This window comes from Antechinus flavipes, chromosome 1 (assembly GCF_016432865.1).
Source record: "Antechinus flavipes isolate AdamAnt ecotype Samford, QLD, Australia chromosome 1, AdamAnt_v2, whole genome shotgun sequence".
Taxonomy (NCBI): Eukaryota; Metazoa; Chordata; class Mammalia; order Dasyuromorphia; family Dasyuridae; genus Antechinus; species Antechinus flavipes.
Window position 1 is genome coordinate 699039166 of NC_067398.1, and position 24426 is coordinate 699063591.

General features: G+C 46.7%; 1 protein-coding gene across 1 annotated transcript in view; it reads right to left on the minus strand.

Annotated features, from left to right (window-relative positions):
- Window positions 1–345: 345 nt before the first annotated feature.
- RBM19 (RNA binding motif protein 19) overlaps window positions 346–24426 on the minus strand; it is a 161314-nt gene continuing 137233 nt past the window's right edge. Inside the window, exon 25 of the mRNA XM_051972855.1 lies at window positions 346–1012. The gene's annotated coding sequence lies outside the window, so the exon portion shown is untranslated. The remainder of the gene's footprint in view (window positions 1013–24426) is intronic.

Genomic DNA, 24426 nt, shown 5'->3' on the forward strand with positions numbered 1-24426 from the left:
TGTAATCTGTTGCTGTCATACATACCCTTTCCCGTAAGACAGCGGGTCCCACTGGGAGAAGGGGCGAAGTGGAATATTTTATCAGCTGTGTACATATGTACAGGAGCCTGGTTGAAAAGCAAAACCTCTTTTTTCCTCTGAATAGGGGGAAAGAGGGAGGGACAAAGAAGTGGAGGCAATGGAGGGGGCTTATCTACATGGGGTGAACAACTAGTCTGTGCACAGTGGACAATTTTCCGACTCTTTCAGTCAAGTTCAGAAGGGAAAGGTCCACATGGATCAATACTTTGGGTGACATAGTATAAGAGAGATATGGCTTCTTAAAAAAAGAAAGAAAGGAAGGAAGAAAATTCACTTGACATTTAATGATAACAAAAATAAAAATTTAGTTAGCACTTTTAAAAAATTTACAAAAACATCTTTACACATATTCTCCTGTTTGATCCTCACAACAACTCTGTGAGATGGACATTGTTTCTAGTCCCATCTTATGGATGAGGAAACGGATCTCTGAGCACTTGCCCATATCACAAAGCTAGTGTCAGGGGTGGGGTTGGGGTCCCAGTCTTCCTAAATGCAAATTCAGCACTCTCTTCCGCTATACTTGATTTGCTTATTTTTTTTAAATGAGAGAGAATCCTTCAGGGCTTGAGACTTGCTGTTCAGTGAATAGAGCTAATGTCCTGGCTTAAAGGGCCACATCCCCCAAATGTGAATTTGAAGATCCCATCTAGCACTTCTTGCTAATAGACTTTTTTTTTTTTTTTTGGACAGGAATAAATCCCCCTCTGTAGAACTGGTTTCCACATGTGAGGGGTGGGGTGGCGAGGAGAAAACCTGGTCTTCCACATCTGTGTCTGTATTTGTTGGGCTCTGATTTGGAGACCAGAACGGGCTGCATTTGGATGGTAACAGGTGAGCGGGTCCTCCTCTTTATTTCCAACAAGCCAGGGCTGGAAGACAGGAAGCAGCCAGCTCTCCAGAGCCTTGCTGAGAAGGGCCAGCTGTGTACCTACGAGGCAGGAGTGAAAAAAAAGAAAGAAAAAGAAAAAGAATGAGATCAGACACCATTACTGATCACAGATAGTTAGAAAGTACCCAGCCTTGGAAATAGCCACTAGCTCAGTTACCCAGGGAGATCAGCTATTTCTAACAAGTGACTTGAAAAGGAAACACGTTTATTAATCATGCTACCCATGAACCTCTGGTGAAGAGGCTCGGCCGGTGACACCTCAGAAAGACTGAAGCTGACAGGATACAGATCCTATTCTGGGGGATCAGCAGAAGCGGCTGGTCACTCAATACCGAGCCATGAGTATCCCTCCAAACGAGTTCAGGGACGGAGAGGTCTGGGGACGGGACGTGGAACCGACCAACTTCTCCGCCAAGTCCCCCCAGTCCCCAAACACACCGAGATGAGCAGAGCGGAGATCCCTCTCGCAATCTGAGCTCATGAAAAAGTTTAGGGAATTAAAAAAAATAGAAAGAGAGAGGAAGAGAAAGGCAAAGCAGGGCTGGGAAAAATGAGAGGGGGAAAAAAAAGGAAAGAAAAAAAAAAAGAGGTGGGAACGAGTGAGCCCATCTGGGCAATGCATCACATTGAAATTGTCCCGCATTAAAAATTCACCAGCCAGTGAATTTTCAAGGGATTTGTAGTAATTAGATGACAAAATGCCTGCAAATCTCAGGCTTGCCAAAGATGTTACTCAGGGGTCAAAGACTCCACACTTTCGGCTGGGTAATTTGTAAGTGTCAATCACACACAGCCATCAGAGAGAAGGAAAAGATCTAACTGCGGAATTCTAACTAAGTCCAATGTTCTTGCCTTCAGCCACCCCCTCGGCTGCTATCATCTCCCCTTCACTCCGTCCCCCTACGCTCCCCCCGCCATTGCTTTCCCCTCTTTTATCAGAAGCACAGCCGGTCTGTGGCTTCACAAGGGACTTGGAATGGAGCTGGCCGTTGTTGAACCCAAGTTTGGAACTTCTCTCTTTTCCCCCAATAGATTTTTTTTTGGGGGGGGGGTTAGGTTTTTCTCCTCCTCTCTCTCTCTCTTTTTTTAATGCAATTTTATTATTTTTTTTAAGGAACAAAAATCTATTTTCTCTCCTTTCTACCTCTCTGACTAGGAAGAAAAATATTCCTATTAGATTTTTTAAATCAAAATCTCTCCATGTTTTATTCTTCAACTCATACACCCTGCCGTGCCTCCCCAACAAACCCATAATGCAATACCCCCCACCAAAAAAAAAAAAATCAACTCTGAATTTCAGAAAACAATATGGCTCACCAAAGGACAATTCCTTGGATTTTTTTAGGACCATAGTTTCAGAGCTTGAAGAATACTTGGAAATCACTGAGTTCCAGAAATGTTAGGTGACCAGCTCAGGATCACAGAGACAGAATTTTAATCCAATCAATCAGTCCATGAGGCTTTATGAAGCACCTTTTAGTGCTCTGTGCTAGACATCAGGGATATAAAGACAAACATGAAAGAATGCTTGCCCTCAGGGAGCTTACATTTGAGAAGGGCACAAGTTCTTAATTTGGGGCCCTTGAATTTTCTTTTTTAAAATGTTGATAACTTCATTTCAGCATAATGGCTTCCTTTGCAATCTGGTGCATTTTATTTTATGCTTTTAAAAACAGTATTCTAGGACAGGGAGGTGGCCCAGTGGATAAAGCACCAGCCCTGAAAGGAGGACCTGAGTTCAAATTTGAACTGAGACACTTAACACTGTGTGATTTACCCCAGGCAAGTCACTTAACTCCAACTGCCTCAGCAAAACAAACAAGCAAACAAACAAAACATTATTCTGAGAAAGTATTTATACATTTTGTCAGACTGATTGACTGGCCAAAGGAAAAAAAAAAAAGGGAAAGGAATCAGATTTTCCGTTAGCTGACCTCAAATCCAGAACGAGGTTACCTATGTCATCATATCCTGATGAAAGCCCAATCTTGCATTTCAGTCACATAGTGAACAATAATATCACTTTAATCTACATTATATAATATACTAAATCAATAACAATAACAAGTCACAATGACATTTATATAGAGGTTTAATTTTGTATTCTCTAATCTGAATCTCACAACAATCCCACATTATGAAAATGGAGGCTCAGAGAAGGTGATGAGATGCTGCTAGATCACACAGCCAGTTAGGGAAAGGTGGGATTTGATCTGGAGTCCATCCGACCGATTCCAGAGCTCTCTTCCCACTCAACCATCCAAGAGCACTGGAGCCAAACCCCTCATTTGGCAGGAAGTTCTGTTGTGTTAAAGATCAGGTATGTCAATGACCACTGAGAAAGGAGATGACTGACATACAGAGGGGAACCCGTTCCAGAATATTGCCTCTCAAACTGGCCCCTCACCTGTTCTCCTTGAAGTTTCCTACTTTTAGAACACGGGGGCGTTCTCGATTCTGCCTTCTTGCAGATCAATCAGCATTTATTAAGCGCCTACTATGAGCAAGGCCCCGTGCTCAGCCAGGCTCCTAATCTGTGCTCTGAAGAGATGCTCTCCGCAGGCCTATGTTTTGTTTGAACTGATATGGGGTGGGAGGGGCAAGGGAGAGGGGAGCCAGAAAATGCTTATATTTGACGCTCTGCCCCTGGGCACACACCATACTTTTCAAGGGGAGGATCTCATTCCACTGACTCTCTCTGATTAAAAATTTTCTGAAGGGAATAATGGGTTGGGGCCTCCCCAAGGGAAAGTGTCTGTCATTACATGTTTTCCAGGAACTCTTGGCTTGCCTGGAGCATGGGTTGAAAGCCAATGTTCTCCAAAGCCGCCTCCTGCTCCCGCCCTTCTCCGGCACACCAGCTGCGGCTGGCCAGAGCCTTTCTCCGCTACCTGCCAGTGCCTGAGAGCGGGTGGAAGGTGGGCTGGCCCTTGCAAGACCCTCCATCTAACTTTGACAGGTGGGGAAACTGAGACTCCCCAGCGAAGGGAAAGAACTTTCACAATGACAGACCCCCGACCCCACAACAAAATGCCCAGAAAACAAAGTCTCCCAGGAACCAGACAATGGGGTCACTTGTTTCATAATCAAGTTCCCGACTGCAGACTTATTCTTAGCCTCCCTTGGTTTATGTGACCCCCAACATGAGACAACATAGATTTAGATACAAGATGAGTTGGGGATGAAGCTTCACTTTATAAAAGCTCATCTCCCCTTTCCCTTACAAGGGGGTGCAGGGGATGGAGCTCAGGGTTTGGGGTCTGATAAAGCCTCGGACACTTACTAGGGGTAACACTAGGGGAGTCGCTCACTATGGATGCTTCAGTTTCCTCAGTTATAGAAGGGAGGAAATGGAGTAGAAGTAGCCTCAGAGGTCCCTCTCCAAGCTAGATGCAGGATCCCAAAGTCAGGCCCTCCTGGCCACTGGACCCCCCACCCTTATTCTGAATGCTTGGAGTACACGGAGAAGATAAGGAGAGAGGAGAATAGGGCGGTCGTCTCTGAGCTGTCTCACCATACAGCCCCAAACTCCAGGTTTGGGGCAAACATCTTACACGGTCGACTTGGATCGAGCCTGGAAGCCACTGGGTGTATACATATATACACACACACGCACTTTTTTTTTTTTCCAGATGAATGACTGTCCAATCTCTTTCCTGCTTAATTGTTGGGGCTGGGGAGGAAGCAGGACCCATGCTGGTGATGGGTGATTCCGATTCTCTCCCCTTCGTCCCAGCTTGGTGCCTCCATCACGGAGCCTTCTCCACTGGGCCTGAGTGGAGGATTTACTCAAGGGGAAAATGAGAAAGTGGCTGGTGTTTCTTGGGAAGTGCCGGACAAGTCCTTTTGAGTGCCCACGTAAAAATCTCTTCAGCGCTAGATGAGGAAGAGTAATAGTGAGTCCTCCGACCTGCAGGCGAACACAAGCGGCACCAAATGAATCCTTTCCAGGCTGCCGGGGATATATCACGAAGACTAAGCTCCCCGCTTCTAATACAATAAAAATTATTAACAACAACAACAAGTTGAGGTCATCCATTCTCCAAGCCTCTCATGAATATCTGCAGCCTCCACCACTCGGCTTCGAGGGCTGGATTCCGGGGCTTGCCAGCAAAAAGGGCAGCCTGGACGGAGGAAAAAATGTTGCCTCTTGGGGCGACCCGACTCTTGGGTTCAATTTCTGGCTCCCGCTGCTTATTCATTCTGTGACCTGGGTAACCTGGACCTCATCAGTGAATAAATGAGTCAGAACGGACAGCCTCTGGGTTCCAGATCTAAGGTACTCTGGGAAGAGTGCTGTATTTGGAACCACGGGGCCTGGATTCAAATCCCCGCTCTGATACTTATTACCCATAAGAACACGGACAAGTCAGTTCCCCTCTATGGAGGGGATTTACATAGTGACTTAACTTTGGCTCGAGATTTACAAAACTTCCAAACCCCACACAAAAGCACTCTCCTTTAGAGGTACCCACAAATGCCTTGGGTTGGTCGTAGCCATTGAAGGAAAAGATGAACTTTTGATGTGAAGAAAGAAGGTGAACGTCTCAGGATCATAGAAAGTGAAGAAGCTGGGATTGGAACCCAAGACTCCTGCCTCCATTGTATAAGCTCAGCAGACAGTGGCTAGTTTCCAAATGCAATTAGGAACTTGGGCAGAGGAAAAAGATCTGTGAGTTATTTTGTTCTGCAGTTATTAGGTGTGAGGGGGATGGAGAGAAGTGGGCAAAAGGTCTTTTCAAATCGAGGTGAGCACAACGGGAAAGCAGGAGGTGTATAGCCAGCAGCCCTGGAGCTGGATCCAGACTTTGACACTTAGTAGTTTCGTGGTATCTGGGCCCAAAGGTCTTGGATGGAAGATAAGGGGGTTGGATGGGAGGTGACCTCTAAGACCCCTTAAAGGTGTGTACCAGAGACCTAAGATGATGCTTCTGCCTTTTGTGAGGGTCAAACCCATAATTTATGCCTTTGATGCTTCTCCATTCCTGAGAAAACTGACCATTTCATGTTGTGAAGGCTCATGAATTTCCCACAAGACTGCAAACTTTCAGTGACAGAAATCTGAGCTGTAGAATTAAGAAGTATGCCTTCTGTCATGTCAAGAGTTAGGGGCAGATCTATTTCTTAAATCATGAGGTGCTGGATACTTGTTTAGAAAGGCAAGAAGAGTAGTCCCTGGGGCTGCCAGTAAAGAACTACTTGTCATGTGACCTTGGAAAAGTCAATAGTTTTCTCAAGTACTTTCTCACATGTGAAATTTGGGTCTTTAAGGTCCCCTCCCAGCTCCATTCCCTGTCCTAAGCTCCCTCCCAGCTCCATTCCCTGTCCTAAGCTCTCTCCCAGCTCCATTCCCTGTCCTAAGCTCCCTCCCAGCTCCATTCCCTGTCCTAAGCTCCCTCCCAGCTCCATTCCCTGTTCTAAGCTCCCTCCCAGCTCCATTCCCTGTTCTAAGCTCTCTCCCAGCTCCATTACCTGTTCTAAGCTCCCTCCCAGCTCCATTCCCTGTTCTAAGCTCTCTCCCAGCTCCATTCCCTGTTCTAAGCTCCCTCCCAGCTCCATTCCCTGTCCTAAGCTCCCTCCCAGCTCCATTCCCTGTTCTAAGCTCCCTCCCAGCTCCATTCCCTGAACTAAGCTCCGTCCCAGCTCCATTCCCTGTACTAAGCTCCGTCCCAGCTCCATTCCCTGTCCTAAGCTCCCTCCCGGCCCTGACACGCCCTGTTCTAAGATCCCTTCTAGCTCTGACACTCCATGTCAGAGTCTCCTGGTGTTATCTTTCAGGACTATATATTCCTAAAGTTCTTCCTTAATGGCTGGCATGTATAGCACATGCCTAAATATAGTATTCACCTTTGCAATTATTTCTTCCCCCCACCCTTATTTAAAATTTCATTCCCCTCAATTATTTGTAAAAAAATTTAAACTTTTTTCTTTAAATTGTGAGCTCCGAGTTCTCTCCTTCCCTCCCCTCCCCCTTTGTTGAGAAGGCAAGCAATTTGACACAGGTTATACAAGTGTAGTCAAGCAAAACACATTTCCATGTAAGTCATTCTGTGAAAGAAAACAGGGACAAAAAACCCTCAGGAAAAATAAAGAAAAAGTATCTCTGATATGTATTCAGGCGCTACCAGTTCTTTCTCTGGAGATGGACAGCACCTTTCATCCTAAGTCCTACAGAATTGTCTTGGATCATTATATTGCCGAGAAGAGTGAAGTTATTCATAGTAGATCATCGTACAATATTTCTGTTACCGTGCGCCATGTTCTCCTGGTTCAGAGCAGTCACTTCTGAAACAGCAGCAGAGGAGGTAGGGGAGCAAGCTGTTCCGTGCTCTTCACCCTCCGATGCCTCGACTACTCCATCTGTACAATGGAGACGGGGCCACCTGATCTCCCTGCTTTGAGACATCCCACCTTTCATCACAGGTTTATACCAAATGACAGACAGGTAACTTTGGTCACCTCCCTAGTGTACAAAATCCCCCAAATTTCTTGGATTTCTTATATATTATATATATATATATCTTGGACTTCAGGAAATCTGTTGGCTGAGGACAACTCCAGTGGTTTGGGGAGGATGCTCAGTTAATTAAAACCACCTGGAGGACATTTATGGGGTATGCATTCCAGCCAGGTCCTTTAGTAGGGAGAGCAGATGGGAAGATGGGAATGGAGATGAGGGTGAAGGGCCCTGACTGCCCACACTGGGAGTACCATCACTCTCAGAATAAAAACCAGATTTCCTCAGGTGATTTATTTTTCCTCTTGACATCACTTACCTGTTTTGGGAAATAAGGAACGGCCTTTTAGGGAGAAGGAAACTGAGGCTGGAGAGATGAAATGATTTTGCCCAAAGTCATAAAACTAGTAAGTGGCCTGGGGTGACTTCCAAACTCTAAATCAGTAATCTTTTCAGTTTATCATTGTGTAGATCCCACAATTCAGAGAGTTCTCCAGCCTTTTAAGTACCTTCTACTCTACAAAGTGTCCCCAAATTTCCACGTTTCGGCTAATGACACACAGCATTGTCCTAAGACTTGGGGAGTGGATGTCCTGTACCTACATTCACTGCAAAGTGCCTTTTAAAGCATGCTTCTGCTCTACAAAATGAGCTCCTTACTGACTGGAAGGGTGATTGCACTAATATCAGGGGCCTGCAAGTGATAAATCAAACAACCACTAATCTTTAGGTTAGTGCAATTCACTGAGTATGAAGCACCTACTATGGGTGCCAGGGATACAAAAATGAAAAATGACAGAGATCACATTCAGAGTCAGAGGGGTTCCTGCCCCCCTGGGGCGTACACTCATGAGGTGGGAGAACACAAGTGCCTGGAACATGCGTGTAACACGCTTATAAAGATCAGTATCATGTGAGGTAGATAATGATGAGAGATTCAGACAGAAGCTCCAGGGATGTGAGAGGTGGCAGAGCCTGCCTTGGTGAGGACTTCTGAGACGAGGGACAGTGAAAGCTCCCTTGGGGTCCTGATGGCTAGTCATGATTGCCCTCGAGGGTATCAGGCCAGGTCCCAGGGTTACTGACTGCCAGATCAAAGGCCTGAGTAGGGGAGAAGGAGGAAGGAAGGGGAGGAGAAGCTGCTTATCAAAGATAAATGTCCCCAAACAATTAGGGAATGCAGCAAAGAAAATAGTATTATGCTGGCAAGGTAAAGGATTAAGCATGATTTATTCTCTGCTAATCCCCCCTAAGTACCTGTTAAAAACACAAACATAGCTCTCCAGTCTGACAGACAGAGAGAGAACACCCTGTCCCAGAAGTCTACGGGTAAAGGGATCCTAGAAAAGGGAGTGGTGGTGATGGGGTGATACGGGGAATTTCCACCAAAAGCCACTCGCTCCTCTCACCAGCTCTGCCGGTGACTCACCTCCTCCTCCTGGGAACTTACTGGCACTTCCAACAACATTCTCCTTTAAAGCAAGCAGTCTTTTGCCTTTTTTTTTTCTTTTTAAATCCCTAGCACCTGCACACTACCTGATACATAGTAGGTGCTTAAGAAATGTTGATTGCTGGGTCACTTAAGGCTTCCAAATTAAAGTCGCTCCTCAGCCTAAGCCTCCAAAGTACCCTGGTTGAAATCCTCTGAGTACCCAGTCCTGCCTGGTTCTGCCACCCACTAGTTCTGTGACTCATAGGCAAGTCACATTCCTGTGCCTCAGTGTCCTCATCTGAAGAATTAGGGCATCCCTGGTGCTTCTGTGAGGTGTGTGTGTGTGTGTTTTGACCTTCTAGGTAATCCCCCATTTCCCTGGGTCTCAGTGACTTCTTCCTTTAGGATGTTCAAGGCTGCTTCTGACATTGTAAACATGAATTATAGTATTTTCAAGTCAGGAGTCCTGGACTTGGAGGCAGAGGAGAGGGGTTCAAGGGCTGGCTCTGCCCCTTACTCATTGTATGACCTTGGGCTTTAAGTCACTTTAGCTCTTCAGCTTCCTCACCTGGTTGGACTCAATGGCCTAAGGTTCCTTTCAGTTCTAGAATGAAGATGGGTGATTCTGTGAATGTCACGGGGATCTCTTTTCTTATTTCTAAAATGAAGGGGGAGGGGGCTGTTAGGTCATCTCCACTTCTGAATTCCCTCTGATACCATCTAGAGACCACTTCCAGCGGCCTCCTCCCTCCCAAGGCGGACCCAATTTTTTGGGTCAGCTCTGCTGGAGGCTTTATCTCCCCTCCCCTGTATCAAGCTAAAAGGAGTCTCTGCCATTCTCACCCACTGCTTCTCTTCTGGGGAATGAATCCATCTCTCCTCACCCGCTGCTGCTTTTAGGAGCTTGGGCCGGTTTCTCAGCCTGCTGTCACCTCTCCCCCTCTCCCCCCCCCCCCCCATTAACAGGAGGAACAGAGCAGCGTTAAGGGCCAGAGGCCCTTCACTCAGATCCCAGAGGAGGTAGTGGGTGATCTCGGGTAACCTGTTGTACCCTTCTGGGCCATGTCTTTAAGGGGGTTGCCACACTGCCCTGAGGCTCCTTCTAACTCAAGATTCCGAAATGTGTGACTCTACTTAGGGTCCACTCCAGTTTGGCTCGATTCTTGAGCCCGAGGTAAGCTTCCAGAGGGCAGGGGTGGGGCGGTGGGGCGCACGCTCTGGGCACGTGACACCCCCCCCCCTACGCCCACCATCCCTCGGCGCTGACCAGGCGCTGGGGTTTGGATTCTGGCTGTCTCCTCCCCCGCCCCACTAACTCCGACGAAAAACAACAGCAAGCAGAGCCGTAAATCACTCCGCCGCCCGCCCAGGTTAGGGCCGGAGCCGGTCACATCGGCCCCACATCCGGGCGGAGGGCGCTGGCCGGGTCGCACCGGGCAGGTGCAGGGGCGCCGGCCGGCCCCATTCCCTCTCTCCCGGATCCAGGCCGGGCCTGCCCCTCCGTGGCTGGGCCCGTTCGGCTCCTTAAGTTTCAGGCATTCCAGTCACATCCTCCGCACACCTGCCCCCGCTGACGCGGGCTGTTCTGTTCCCTTTCCCCTAGTCCCAGTTTGGGGTGAAAGCCTTCCTTATTAGTCAATCTGGATCCCCATTTACTGCGAATTACCTAGCTTGATTGTTATTCATGAGTGGATAAATCTGAAATCTCAGCCGGCTGCCATGTGATTTCCTCCGTCTCCCGAATGCAAAGACTCAAGAGAGAACAGGAGGGCTCGCGTAGCCTTGACACGCTGTATCAATCTCCGGAGACAGGGATATCTTTTTGAAAGTGGCTGGTTCGCCGCTATAATTCAATTCCGCGCAGACTGTCAGGGAGATGGGAAAATGGAGGTGCTGGCTGGGGGGCGGGGGGGAGCCCGAAAACTGGGGGTTCGGTCCTCGCGACCGGAGGCGGCTGAGGGAGGAGTAGATCTTGGGGAGGGGGAGACGTTGGGGGAGGGCAGCTTAAGACCCCCAGCGCTCTGGGAACGCACGAGGAGGAAGCAGGGATGTCTGCGGGATGATGAGAGGATGTGACAGGGCGAGATAGCGGGAAGCGGCTGGGGCTGCCGAGGGGTGCCCACTTCGACAAGAGAGGGCAGGGAGGGCTTGGAAATTGGAAAGGAGCTGGAGTACGCGAAACCTCATTATACGGGAAACGCGAGGGACGACGGGGTGGGGAAGACGCGGGAGCCAAAACAAACCCAACGGCAAACGGAGGCGGCTTTCGCCAGCCAGCGGTGCCGGGGGCTAATCTGATAGTTATCGGAGAACAATGGGGTGGCGAGTAAACTGGGAGATGTAGAGGCGGCTTCGGATGACAGGCTGTTCCAGGGCCCCGGTCCGCAGGATCACAGGCCGGAGGGCTGCCAGGGACCTTAGGAGACACTGAGGAAATGGAGAAGGGAGACTCACCGGCCTGGGGTCACGCTGGCAGCTAATCACTCAACAGGCCTGGATTAAGTGCTTCCTGTGTGCCGGGCACTCGGCTAAAGAACCGAACAGAGTAGCTGAAAGGGGGAAATCCACAACTAAACGCAAACAAATAGGGGGGAGGCAATCACAGAGCCACAGGGAGCCATGTTTGGGCTGGGGTCCTGATTTCGAATTATGGGGGGGGGGATCTATTATATCCTCACTCACCCACTACCTCTGAAAACATCCCTGAAATAACCTGCAAAATGAGATTTCTGACAAGGGCAAAACATGACCCACCCGTCCTTACAAAAGCCTGAAGGGTTAACCAAGAATACAGAAATCAGCATCTACTGGGGTATCCAAAAGACACAGAAACCGGGAGATCCAGATGTTGGTCAATCACAGCAAGCACCGCTAAACATAATAATAATATGATGATGAAGATAATGATGATTATTATTGGGAGTTAATATATTCTAGTTGATACAAGGTAGAGAGAAAGGAAAGACAAACTTCCAATCTTGCTTCTGGCACTTAGAACTATATGACCGTGTCCAAGTCTTTTGACCTCTGAGCCTTGGTTTCCTCATGTGTAAAATGGGATACTAAAAGCCGTAGCTGCCTCTCGGGGTTATGGGAAGGCTCTAATGATCTAATAATGTGTGCAAAGTGATTGCCGAATAGCACGGCGTTATATAAATGTTAAAAAGAGCCACTACCATAAGAAGTTTCAGTCTGCCTTTCTATTAGGAGGGAGAGAGCGGTTACTGATGCAGACTGGTGATTGTTTTAGTGCTGGATTGTTTAGTGTCAGCAACGGTAACTCTCATTTCACCAGTCTTTGGGATGGAGGTTCATGGAGGGCTAAAAAACTACCCACTCTCCTGCCCCCAAGAGAGCAGCAAGATAACCTCTTGATACCCAGGGAACTTCTTAATACTAGCAAGGAAACTCCCTCTCTCGCTATCGATTGGGAACAATTCTCCAAATGGGTCTTGGAGAAGGCGAGTGCCCAGGGGTACCCAGTCAGTACGAATCCGATTTAAACTGAAGTCTCTTTGTCTCCAAAACTGGCCCTCTAGCACCATTCTGCACCTCAATAACTATAATGACAATAATAATTATCATTTTCCGTGCTCTTTTTAAAGTCTCCAATGCTGTGAAACCTGCAGTTGGTCAACATTCTCTGGTCCACCTGAGCATGAATTGGAGCTGGGATGGACCAGGGAGCACAGGAGAGACAAAGAGAGCCGAGCCCTCCAAGTAAGAGGAAATTAGATTGCCAGAGCTGGTTTCCACCTGGGTGCCTGGAGAAAGCCATCTGAGTCCCTTGGCAGTGCCCGATGCTCCCTGAAGACTGGCTGAGAACAACAGCAATCAGGAAGATTAAATTCACCTTCCAAGTTAGAATTTGATTTTTAATAGCAGGGGAATTCTGGGGCTCCCCTGGCAAGAAATCTTTGAATATCTTGTTTCCTCTGAGTACAAATTCAGGACTACCTGGGAAGATCCAGCCCCCTCCTCTCCACACCTGCCTCGAGTCCTCATTAGCCTGGTAGGCAGCAGCTCTCCAATTTAGAAGGTAGGGGAAAAATTTGTTCCTGTGGGACAAGCGATTCTAGGCCTAGAGTATATAGCATGGGCAAAAAAAAATCAGCAAGAATAATAATGAAAGATTTTGTGTTTCCAAAGTATTTTCCCCCCCTCTTATGGGTTCAACATTAACTGTCTCGGCCAGGCCGGGCAGAACCAATACTTAGGCTGAATATGCTGGGGGGAAAGAAAGGGGCACAATTACTGGCCAGGGAGATCCTCCAAAGGAATTAGAGAGGGCACAGAACTGGTTCACTGAGGCTTCTGTGTGTGCTCCGTCTCTTTTTTCCTTGGCCCGGGCGACTGACCTGAATTTTGGGCTCTTACGTTGCATGCAATGTGGTCTCAGGGTCACAGGCAGGAAGAGACCTAGAAATTATCTGCTTCTACTCTCCTACTTTCTAAAGCATAAACTGAGTGATTTGGTACCTGGAAAGCAAATGGCACAGGTAGCATAATGAGGAGGTGATTCTTTGTCCTCATATAGTTCAACCTCCCCACTTGAGCAACCTGGAGCTCAGTAAACTTATGACCTTGTCCAATATCACATCAGCAAGTGGCAGAGGTGAGATTTGTAACCTGGTCCTTGAAATCCCAATCTAATGCTTTCCCATGATACCTCACAGCCTTCACAAGGATGAAAGCTCCTTGAGGGAAGGGTCTCGTCTTTGTCTTCCCCACACTAGCTTGGTGGTCTATACACATTAATGCTTAATAAATACTTATTTAGAATTTAAAGATAAATTACTGGCTTCAAGATAATAAAATGAGATCACAGGAGAACTGGGATTGGAAAATAGATCTCCTGAGTTCCAGAATTTGAAAGTCTTTCTGCTAGAGCTCAATGCCTTCAGAGATCCTTTTTATCAGAGCAGGGAGGCTATAATAAATCATCTTTTGCAGGATCCTACACCTAGGTGGAAAATTGTGCCTCAGGAAACAGGGAGCTATAAAATGGAACCCCAAGACATAGGCAGTGTGAAGGGGAAAGCTGTTAGCAACCCCCCCCCACTACCTTGCGTTTATTTTCTATATGCTTACATATGTATATGGTGACTTATCATTATCTAACATAAGCACTCTGAGGGCAAGAATTATTTCTTCCCCCCCCCCCCCCCCCATAGTATCCTTAGGGGCATATGAGAGACGTGTGAGATAGAGGGAGGACCTAGGGCTGAGTTCCACCTCTGACAGACCTTGGCTGAGTAACGGGGGACAAGCCATCTAGCCTTTTGTGCTCTGGGCAACTCACTAAGACTCTAAGTTCAGAGAAGATGCTGACATGCATTGGGAGAGGAGATTTCCTCAACAGGTAGCTCCCTCTAGCAATGAAATGAAAAGCCAGACATTCTCATTACTCAGGCCCAGGAAGCAGCACAGAACACCATAGGCATTTCATAAATGCTTGTAGATTGACTGCTTTTTCCATAGAGAGGAGGTGGTAGGAGAGGAGAATGCTGATCAGCCTTGCCATTGCAAAATGGAAGGGATGGCCCTGATATAAATATTGGAAGCCGCTTAAGGGACTGTGCTTCTTGATAGCAAGGGATGGTCACACTCTGCTGAAGGAGAGAGGGAATCATGGCCTTCTCTCAGGGCTCAGCCTGCAAAGGCCAATGATCTAGAGTTCTCATGGTGCCCCTGGAGAGGCCGGGCTACTTGGGACCAAGGGTTCTGAAATCATTTTTAGAATCATTTCTGCAAGCTTGGGGAGGCCAAGGACCCCTTCTCATGTTTTTAGGTGAATAAAGAAAAACACAAATATTTACAAAAGAAAACAATTATATGGAAATAGATACTCCCATTTTAGTTTATGGACTCCTGAAATCTATTCATGACTTCTTGTTGGGGGTAGGAGGGATTGTCTTGTGAAATCCAGATTAAAAATTGCCCACTACCTCCCATCTTCTGCTCTAGACAATGCAGTCACACTTGGAAAGCATGATTTGGTTGGAGATGCTGTGAAAGCCTTAACATTTGTCTAGTCAATGAGTGGGCAGTGACTGGTCCCAGGTCAAACAGGCCCTGGAGGTGAATATAATTCAGGCCAGCCAGCCCGGGACTGCACTAGGTGAGTGAGATATTAAGATCAAAATAGTCCCTACTCTCTAGAAGTTTATATTCTACAAGGGAGGGATGAAATGTATACACAGAAAAGTAGATTCAAGATAACTTTAGGAGGGAAAGAGTATGACTGGGGATGTTAAGAAGGGCTTCTTGTAGGAAAAGATACTTGAGGGGAGCCTTAAGATCTGGATTTTCAGAAAAATAAGGCAAAATAAAATGCACACAAGGAACAGGGATGGGTCTTGACCAAGACTCCCAGATCATTGCCTCAGTTTATCTGTTCATATATTTAAGGTATTCACTTACTGGTGCTCCGATGGCAGCAGGGGTCAGAGATCCTCAGGTGTCTGTATGGATTACATATAGAACCACACAACCCTATGCTCTAACTCAGCATCCACAGAGTACATGGAAAGACTATTCATCCAGCCATACTGTCAATATGTTGTCATCGAGTGTTCCCAAGAGTGAGGGAATTTGAGAACAGAGTTCAATCAGTAAATGAAGCTGTCTTCTTTTTTTAAAGACTGCAAAGTTCACTGGTCAAAGACCAGCCAATGGTTATTTCTCCAGCAAAGCCCCTTTAAAATCCAGAGTCAAATCCCTGAGTCTTAACCTATGGCCTGCCCCTGCGAGTTATCCTTTTGCCTACTGGACAGTTCTGAGGGCAAACACTTAGGACTCTAAGGGCCCGGGAAACTCAGAAGATGAAAAGACCCGAGGAATAAGAAAAAAGATGGCCATCATTCATTCCTATTTGAATAAAAGCCCTTTAAGAGTGAGATTTCTTCCTTCCTTCTCTCCCTTCTTCTCCTTCCTCTCTCCCTCTCTCTGTCTTTCTTTTTCCTGACACACAGCAGACTGCAATCCAGTCCTAGAGCAAGGTATCTCAACTTTTTTTTTGTGGACTGACAGTAATGCTGGATGAATAAACTCTGCAGAGTTTTCCTTTTCTTACAAGAAACCCTTCTATCCCCAGTCCCGATCTCTCCCTCCTCTTTGGAGATCCAGGGTAGCCTACAGAACCCTTCTTAGAACCATGTTTTTAAGTGCGTAAAATAAAATAGATTGGATTACAAAGGAAGCAATTATGTTGAAACAAAGAAGTAACATTCTTCCCCCATCCTACTTCATGGATCCCCTGAAATGTCTCCATGGATACCTAAGGGGCTAAGACTAAGGCACTAGTTAAGAGCTCTCATTGTCAGGATGGGACCAAGCCCACAAAACTCACACTGTGGTCGTTGGGATCAAATCAGAGACTATGTGCCACGTGCTCTGCAGATCTTAAGGTGATAAGAGTGTCACTGATGATGAGACATGATGGACATGTGATCTGCAAGCTACTTGTACCACAAGCTAAGGATGCGTCATATACAGCGCAAGGTGCTATCAGCCCTGGCGAGGCGACACCCAGGACAGGCAATGGGATGAAAGCAAGGGTTGTTCGGCGAGTTTTTTCCCCCCAACCAGGACCCTCTGTTGATGACTTAGCTATATTTTGCTAACTTAGCTTTTTTCCTTTTTGGATTTTGGGGGGTATAGGGCAGCTGTGTGCACTGTGTTACATGTAGGTTAGGGGTAACTTTTCAAAGGACCCTACAACCTGCGTGTTTAGTCCTGATTCCCACTATGACTCGGTGCAGAGTGGAATATACGATTGAAAGGCAAATTTTGGATTTTCTTTTTGGGTCTCTAGTGCTTGGCCTTTGTCCTATATATGCATACGTGTTTGTATGTGTAGAGGATGTGGACAGTGAAGTCCTGTGATTTCATCAATATGAGGGATTCTGGGTGAGGAAACATCTAAAGAAAATAACAACTTGCTAAACAGCTGAACATCTGAGCGTCGTCTTGAGTCCAAGTCCTTCTGACTCCAAGGGAGACCCTTTATCTGCTATAAGTCGTATTTCCTCTCCTTGCTCACCAGAAGTGCTTAATAAATGCTTACTACGTGAAGGACGGACAAGTGCTGTTCCATCTCATGCAGGTTTTTTATCTGCTCTGACACACACATCAGATCCTTGCCCACAGTAGGTACTTAATAGATGCTTTCTGAAGGAAAGAATGATAATGGAAAGAGTGTTGGATTTTTTAATACAAATCTGGCTCTTTGGTTTGGTTTTGTGACCAGAATTTTCTTCATCTGTAAAATGGGAATACTAGTAACAGTGTGTCTGTCTTAAGGCTGTTGGGAGGAAGAGTGTCTGCAAATCTTAAAAAGATTATAGAAGCGGGAATTACTAATATCATTACTACAAGAATGGGGGCTCTTCGGTACTCTTGAGACTCATGTCCTTCTCATTGTGTTTCTCGCGCCAGTAATGCTTTTCCCTTGTCTTCCCTACCTAATCTTACCCATCCTTAAGGACTCAACTCAAGACCACTTCTACCATGGAGCTTGTTCAGGTTATTGTAATCCCCTTCCCCCATTCCGAAAGCACAACACTTACTGTCTGTATCATTCATTTGGAAGACAATAACACGGTGGCCTCTGGCATCTGCTACAGTGACTATTGTCTGGTTAGTTATTTTTCCATGTGTTCTCTCCCTAACTTGCTTTATAAAGTCCGCGAGGCTGTCTGGTGCTTCTGGGGAACCCTCGCCCTCATCCGCCTCTAAGTGGGGATTCCTCTGGGCTCTCTGTGGAGCTCCCTTTCTCACCCTCAGATTTAGTGATTCTGCAGATCTAGCACAGAAGTGTCAATAAGCCAATGGGAGGGACCCCAGAGGTCATTTATTTAGTCCAATTCTGTTTCATCGGCCTTAGTGCAGTGCCTGGCACAAAGGAGTCTCCTCATATATGTTTATTGGATGATTAGCACAGTGCCTGGCACAGAGTAGGTGCTTAATAAATGTTCACCGAGTGACCAGCACAGTATCTGGCACAGAGTGGGCACTTATTAATGTTGGACGATTTGTTGATTTTTTCAAAGAAACTGAGCAGCCATCAGGGAGAAGGGGGAAGAGTGCTAAATTAGTCAGAGGGCCTGAGTTCAAAATCTGCCTGTTAGTTGACCACCCATGTGGCCGTGAGTCAGGGAAGCTCATTCTGGCTTCTGTTTCCTCCTCTGAAAGGAAGGGGCTTAAGCAGATGATCACCAAGGTGTCATCGATCACCCAATCCATGCGCCCATGAGCCCTTTATGCAGATGGAACACGGCAAGGAGACTGGGCTGGGAGATCACCGTGCTGGCCACCTCCTCTTTTCTTCTGGACTCGGGGCCCTCATGCCAGGTGTAGGTTGCTGCACTAGGGCCAAGCCTCCAGACCCTCTTAATTCTAGTTAATTATTTCTAATTTATTCATTATAGAGCTTGTTTATGCCTAAGGGAGCCTACCCTAATCGACTGGGGGCTCTTCGAGAACAGGGGCTGTGAGTGGGGCTCACAAACTTTGTGTCCTCAGTACCTAATTAGCACAGAGCCTGGCACTTAAAAACAAGTGACTCTGATGACAGAAGAAATCTCTGCTCCTGCCTGAACCTCTTCAACCTTCTTCTGATGTCTTCCCCCATTAGAATACAAGGAGGCAGCTGTGTGGCTCAGTGCAGGACATCAAATTGGGAGGCAGGAGGACCCGAGTTCAAATCTGGCCTCAGACCTTTACTATCTGTGATCCTGAGCAAGTCACTTAATCTGTCTGCCTCAGTTTCTTCCTTTGTAAAAATGAGCTGGAGAAGAAAATGGCCACCCACTTTCAGTATCTCTGCCCAGAAAACTCCATGGTCAATATGGTCTGCCACAAAGAACAGACAGGAATGAATCACAAAATTAAAATCTAAGTTCCCTGAAGGGTATTTTTTTTAAAACTGTTATTTGTATCCCCAACACTTAGCACAGGGCCTGGAACACAGAAAGTGCTAAAGACATCTTCGTTGCTTTGCCTGGACACAAGACCTGCTTCCTCCTGGTTCTGCCACTCACCTGCTTTGGGGCCTCTGGCAGAGTCACTATCATCCTGACTTTCTTCAATGATAAGCTGAGGGAGGGGATGGGCTCCTTTCCTTCTTGGTTCTAAAGTTCCATGGTTCTAGGTGGCCTCCAAGCTCCTCTCCCACCCCAATGTGGTTCCCTACTCATGCTTGGCCCTGGTCCACTGGTGCAAGGAGGGTGAAAGAGATGTGACAGAGGGGCTCAGGACACCTAAAAGGGATGTTCCCTGATTCTATCAGAATGAGAGACTGAATTTCTCTGGAGCCACCGATGGTTTTCTCCATTCCCCAAAAAGACTCTGTTAGGAGAATCCTTTCTCTGATAAGAATTTTAGTAAGTGCCTACTATGTTTCGGGTACCATGGCAGAGGCTGGAGATGCAAATATACAAAGAAGCCAGCTGCCCTCTCTGGGGTGCTTACATTCTGCTAGGAAAGAATTGAAAAAGGAAACCAAGTCCCTACTTCAAAAGATCAGAATAAGCAAATGTTTTTCCCTTCTCTCACGAGGCCCAGAGGCAACTGTTATTTCCAACTCTACATGTCCCCACCCCCCCCCCCAAAAAAAAAATTGCTAGTTTTTGGCCGAAACCCAAGAATGGGACATTCCAGCCCCCAAAGATCATTTGCACAAAAGCTGCAATTAAGTCAAAGTGGGGGTTTATTAAAGAAGCCAGAATGAAATCTCTGCAAATGCTATAATTAGATTGCATCGTCCCTCCTATTTAGCTACTAAACCACAAGGACCCGTGGCCTAGTGGAGGGCGCTGGAACAGTCCCGCTTTCCTGCAGAGGTTCTGATGGTGAGGGCCTGCAGCCTCAGAAAACTCAGCTGGACAAAGCAAACGGCAAAGAAGGGGTGGCCACTCTGCCGGGAGCCGGCCTTCCCTGCTCTCCTTCCTTCCAGTCAGGCCACGGGGATAAAACAAGGCTGGCCTGGGAGAAAAAAACAAGGAGGGCTGTGGCCCAAGTCAGGTGGAAGTAGTGGGCCTTTGTGGGTGAAGGTCTACAAGAAAAGTCTGGGTGACCACCTCTAAAGGAGAATACGGTATTTGCAGGAACTGAGTTGACAGAGCCCCTCAAAGGCTGCCTGGTGCAACCCCTAGATTTTCCAGAGAAGATGAAATGACTTCCATACGTCGGGGGGGGGGGTCACACTGGCGGGACATGGACCCCATCCTTCTTAGACTGCTAAGCCTCCATTTTCTGGAAATGCTCGGGCAGCATTGCTCACCCCTACTTCTCCACTCTGCAGCAGCCTTGCAAGACCTCTGCCCAGGGTCCCCTCCTCCAGTCGGTTAAGTTCTTCCAGGAACCTCCGTTTGGAAGGACTCAGCCTCGCTCGTGCTTCCACTGCTGCCTGCCACATCCTGGGCACTCGATACATGCTTCCCGACTGAACGTCCGGCTTCTAGGGGAGAGATCCCCTACAAGCAGGGGTGGGCAGGAAATCTGGACAAACTGCTTTCCCTCTCTGGGCTCGTTCTGCAGAATGAAGGGAATCTGGAGCAGATGCTTTCTGCCTTTTCATCCTAACATTGATTCTGAGTCCTTGCCACCTTTGAGGCAAGGCGGGCTTAAAAGTCCTAGGCTTGTGGATTTAGATTAGAAAGTGACTTCACAGAGCATCTCTCTAGTCTAACGCCCTCATTTTTAAGAGGACACTTCCGTGACTTGCTCAGGGGCATACAGGGCCAGGATTAGAACTCAGGTCTCTTGACTCCAAATTCAAAGTCCCTTCCCATTACATATGATGCTCGCTGATGGTTTTAAATAGATGCTACTGATCATTTTAAGGAAAAGTCCATTTATTCTTATACTCTCGAGTGTTTTTAGTAGGAATGGATGTTGGATTTTATCAAATACTTTTTCTGCACCTATTGAGATAATCATATGATTTCTGTCAGTTTGGTTACTGACATAGTCAAATATGCTAATAGTTTTCCTAATATTGAAGCGGTCAGTCCCTTTCCGAAGAAGTCTCTTCCCTACGTGTCATAGATCTCTATGGCGTTTTCCGAAGCAATGCTGCTCTGGCCCTATGTCTGTCCACTGCTTTTTGGTTAATGTTCATCACAGCATCTTCAGGTGGTTCAACCTGTCAGGGCACTGGCCACACTATTCAGCCCTCATCTCCCGAGTCTCTGGCGCAGGGCTCTCCTTGCCATCTCTAACAATTAGCTATAACACATGTACCCACTTGGGATTAATTGCATTTGATATTTAAAAACAAAACAAAAAAAACACATTAAATTTCTTTTGAGTTAAATTATCTGAAAAATTGTCCTGTAGCAAGCTGCTGAACAAGAAAAGGATCATTAAGGGGGAGAAGAGGAGTGGGAGCCCTTCGTTAGGGGCTGGGGGTAGGGACAAAAGACAAGGTTTCCAGGATGGGAGAGCACCAGCCCATTTTTTTTTTTTTTAAGATGAACACTAAAGGGTTAAAGTCATTTTCATTAAAATTTAAATTTCAGCAGGCGATCTCACTCTGGCTCTCTAGCTCTCCCTTCCTCCCCTCCCTTCCCCTTCCCCGGTGCCTCTGAACGTTAGGCTGGCAACCATTTCATATTTCAATCTCGGCAGAACAAATTGAATTAGATGTTGAAACCAAACTCGGCTCTGTTCTCCAAAGCCTACATGCTCGGCTAGCGCTAATCCTTTTCGTTGCTGCTGCCGAGCACCAAGAGGCTCAGCAAGAAATCTGCCCCACCACAAAAGACAAAAAAAGGGGGGGAGGCGGGGAAAAAAAAAAAGGAAGCATGTGGGTTAAAAAAAAAAAAAAACTCGCTAAAATTGCCTTCTATTTGACACTTGGGCCTTAGAGGGCTGGAGACAGAGCCTGTGGTCAGGAAAAACCAACCGTGAATGGAAGGAGGATTTTGCCCCTAGAATTATACTGTCTGCCTTCGTTTCCCAAATTACTTCTAGAGAGAGAGCGGAGAGTCTCCCCCCAGCCCCTTCCTCTCCCACTCCCTCTTTAAACAATGACAGGAGGATCTTGCACTCTTGTTGGAATTTCCGAGCTCAAGTCGGAATCTCGGCTTTATCGTTCTTACATCGTGTTCTCCCCATCGATGCCCGTCTTCTACCCTCCCCCTTTCACTCCCTCCTCCCGGCCCCCCTTGGTATTTCCAACCCCAGTATGTAAATCAGACATGAGAATGGCAATTGGAAAGTTTCCGATGGGGAGATACATCACTGCCACATCACTGCCGGGCCTGTCCTCTCAATTTCACACGTGGAAATCATCACTTTGCAACTGACCTTCTTTTTAGACTGGGGGGCTTGTCTGGGTTCTCAGGGCAAAGGGTGCAAATCCTGCTTTGATCAAAGAGAGAAAGGAACATTTATGTGAAATCCCCAGGACGCGGCGGGTTAAAAGCAGAAGAAATGAAAAAAGCCGGAGAGCGCTAGCCCACATGATTAGGGGCAAAGAATCACATACTATCCCAAGGTCAAAAAGGAATCCTGTCTATGGCCATGGCCAGTGAGGGACCCTCCAGCCTTCCCTTCAAGAACTCTGAGTATGGGAAGCCTGCTGCCTCTGGAGGAAGCTTAAATAAGACTTTACCATCATCTTTTACACTATTTCTTGGCATCCTCCCTATCCTTTCCCCTCCCCAGGATGGCCCTCATGGGCATGAGGTTCCTGATATTCAGCCTCCACTGGCCTCCTTGCCACTTTCTGCTCTTTGGATCAAAGCAGAACCACAATAGACTCTCCTGCAGAGCAGAGCCCCTCGGATACTTAACAGGGACCACATCCTACACCAAGGAGTCCCTAGTACTTCCAATTGACCCTCACGCATCATACACAGAGGCCCTTTACCTTGCTGCTTGTCCTTCTCTTTCCAAATTAGGAACATCTTCCCCAAAATAACACGCCCCAAAACAAAGGCCACAGTCCAGTTGTGTTCTGACCAGAGCAGAGAGCACCAGGACTAGCACCTCCTCATTCCTGGAAGTGATGGAGTCCAGCCAAGGTCCCATGACCCTTTTTGGGGGGGAAGGACTCCTAGATTATACTCTTGACTCATACTGAAGTGCCCTCTCAAATATTTAACAAAATAAAAATAAGACAATAAAAAATACGATACAACACAGAAGATGTTGATATATGGTTTTCTGAGTCAATATGCTATCCACAGGAATCTTTATGTGTGGGTTAGTGGAGTGTGACATCACTAAACTATGACTTCTGGGGATCCTCTCAACTCTAACTCTATGACTTTATTAATGCAGAGGTTATTTAGTTCAACTCTTTAATTTTAATGATGAGGAAATTAAGTTGAACAAGGTCATAAAGATGGCTAACAGTAAAGTGAGGATTTGAACCCAGGTACCATAATCCATCATTATACAACACAATGATACCTGGGACTGAACATGTGACTTAGGTTTATTAATTAATGTTCTATGCAGGAAAATCTTCTTTTCCCAATTAAGCTGTAGTTGAGAGAAGTCTAAAAGAAGGGTGGCCCTGGGCCAAAAAGTACACGGTTATCTCCTGCGCTGGATGGTTCTCCCTCGTCTTACGTGGATTTATGATACCCTCTCACTTAGAGAATGGTTGTGAAGTTTGTGTTTTATAAACTTGGAGGGGCCATAAAAATGTGAGTGATTAATATTATATGAGTCATAACCAACATTATGGGTAATGTTGAACAAATGGTTAATATTGGACTAACCGGATAACACTGAATTATTTGCCTGAAGGTTTGTTCCATGAAAATGAACATATATGAGCAATTCAATCCTGAAAAATACAATCATCATCAATCTCCATTTACTGCACACCTGTCAGGTGTGGGGCCCTATGCCGGGTGCAGGGGGGCACCTCATGCCTGAAGTGGGCATCTCTGTTACCAGAGTTGATTCTGAGTATTTATACCAACACTTGGGGGTTGTCGAATACTACCTGTCATCTAAATATGTTCTTAAAAGTTTCCAGGAACAGTAGAGGTTACAAAAGGCTGGCAAATATCACCTGACGTCAAGATCCTTATGCAACATTTAGGTGAAAGGTGTTCGGAGTCAAACCTGCGTCAACTGATCTTCGCCTTCTCTACCTGGTCATCCGGGTGTGACGACTCTACGCTTGATAACAACAACAATAATCCATCAGCCGCTTGGCCCTGGAGCGGCTGGAGAAGGTGGCCAAACAGTTCTCAGACTGCTGCTGTTCACAAACAGAATCCCCCACTAAATGATTCCGAATGTTAAAGAGCCCCGGGGATCCAGCCAGAGGGAGGAAAGTCCATTCTGGTGATCCCAGAGGGCCCGACAGCAAGGTGGGAAACCAAAGATCCAAAGGCTGGATTTGTAGTGGCACTGGGCAAGATGAGTAGCTACAATACTATATGCTATATAATATATATTATAAATGACGATATATGTGTATAATACTAACGGCTTATTCCGAAGTTTATTAGCAGTTTACACACTTAGCATAACGCATGTCAGCCTTACTGCATATTAGCTACTGGTGTAGTGTATACAAGCACGTACACACTA